Genomic DNA, 2329 nt, shown 5'->3' with positions numbered 1-2329 from the left:
AGGCGCACTGTCGGCTTTTGAGGAAATTGAAGGTTTTTAGGTGCGTCTTATAGTGCGGAAAATACGGTATATGTTAAATATGGCTTGTGTTTATTTTCAGTCACCCGGGTCATGTCTACTACAACTTAAACAGAAAAGCAAGTGAAACCGAGCAAAATACTACTCGACTTTGAGTTTAAGGCTCTTGTAATGTCTGATAGAAGAATAATTTCATAGGAGAGGTAAAGTCTTAAAACATGTTAAAGAAAGACAAGGACAAAAAAACAGTAAACAATTTCCTGGAAAGCGTTTTATTTATTCAGCAGCATGTATCGGAACCCACTTAGAGAGGGACACTTGGGGTGGATTTCCGTGTCATTTTCAAGGACAGTGTGACATTTTCAGAATGGTGGATGGATAATTTTATATAATAAGTATGATGAATGCTTTAAACCTCCTTAGAAAATTAAATAGAGAATGACCCCAATCCCCCATTGAATCCTTGATAAATGTATTGTAGATGGTGCAAAAGCTTTTTATAGGACCATGATGGAATTGCATGTCTACACAGCTATGTAATTGTCAATTCCTCAGAAGAAAATAAATAAAATAGCTGTTACTAAGAAACAATAAAACAAAATCTCTCTCTGTCTTTCTCTTTCTTCCTCTTTGTCTGTTTGTATAATGTTAACTATTAAATGCTGGTTTACCATCAGGGTAGGTTCACAGACCAAGCTACATTTCCAAAAGCCTGGATGTGCCTCTGTTAACTGGACCAGTAGCTTTGTTACAAAAACATAGCAACACTGAAGACCAACATGAGTTATAAAGAGAGGTAATTCTTTTTAGTTGATGAGGTCAGATTTAAGCAGGTGCCAAACATCTCGCCTCTTTTGGCTTCCTATACGCCTTTTAAAGAGGCAGAAAAAAGGGATTCAGCCTTAATGGTTTGCTTTACTTTGTGACTAGGCCAATTCATTTCTGCGTTCTGAACCTCAGCTCTGAGTGGTACGGCTTGTGTAACCCCCGAGACTAATCTTGCGCAACTCCTGCAGAACACCACAAAGGAAAAACCTCTGATGACCAAAGCATAACAGCAAAGACTAAATGAAAAACACTTTTTACCTCAGGCAAAGTTTGGCCCACAGGTTATCAGTCAATGGATCTTGTGAGGGAAAAAAAAAATCAGTAGGCTTGAGCAAAGTTCAGAAACACAAAACAACATCTAGTTGCTGTTTGGGGGAGATGGAAAGCTTTACAAAGATATGCTTGTAAGAGTTGACATATGGGGAAGGGAATGTTGGAGACAAAGGTTACATTCCAATAGTAATACAATGATAAATTGACAAATACGTCATACCAAAGAATTTAAAGATACCAAGGGAAAAAATACAAACATTTTTAATAATGCCTACCTGTACGTGGATATCTACTCTATTTGTTGTTGCTGTTTTTCAGAAATGTAAGCAATTTAATATGAAATTGTGAAAAAATTCAGATCTCATATGGTCCTTTTTCAGATTCCACACTTCAAAGTACAAGATAAACAAGCGAGAGGATTAAGTGCAAGAGATGTTGTTTTAAAGAATCATCCACTATCTTGGCGTTCGGTCAAATGCACAACAAATATTGAGAGCAGCTGTGGATTTTACTGGAAGAACAAAGAAAGTAAATGGTATGTGACTTGAAATGAAGGGTGAAAAAACTAAGTTTAAAGGGAAATAATGGGACACAGATGTGACTGTTCAACTCAAGGTCAAGCAATCATGGAGGCATAAAGCACATAAAGTGAATGAGTGATTAGGTCTTATTAGCACTAACAACACAAAAAACCATAAACCCGAAAAGGGACAGAAAAAAAAAGACAACATTGAACAGGAGACATAGAAATTTAGCTTTTTCAAATGCCTTAATAAGATTATAGTATGCTTTTTTTATAAATGTTTGTGCTTACAACTAAATAGTTCAAAGTCAATTTATCCAACTGAGAAAACTGGTTTAGATTTTTTATATATTTTAACATCTACTTGTAAAATCACCGTCACATATCACACTAGACAGATCGTTGTCAGCTTCCTTTCCTCACAAGAATCGACATTAGGCAATTCCCCTGGCAGGGTACTGGAAACATCCATACATATAAAGAGCCATGCAAGGTTTAAAAACACAAAGTGAATACTACAAATTAAAAAAGAAAAAAATCATGTCAAGGAACTGTTGACATGCTGTTGTCTGAGGATCCAACCTCAGACAACAGCAGGAGGTGCATGACTGAAAAAAAAAAAAAAAAAAAAAAAAAATTTTTTTAACCAGAAGACAAAAAAAAAAATTTTCACTGGAAAGTCTAAAA

Source organism: Poecilia latipinna, unplaced genomic scaffold (assembly GCF_001443285.1).
Source record: "Poecilia latipinna isolate Pla-1442-1.1 unplaced genomic scaffold, P_latipinna-1.0 Scaffold855, whole genome shotgun sequence".
NCBI classification, from domain to species: domain Eukaryota; kingdom Metazoa; phylum Chordata; class Actinopteri; order Cyprinodontiformes; family Poeciliidae; genus Poecilia; species Poecilia latipinna.
The sequence above is the reverse complement of the archived record's forward strand: the minus strand, read 5'-3'. Positions refer to the sequence as shown.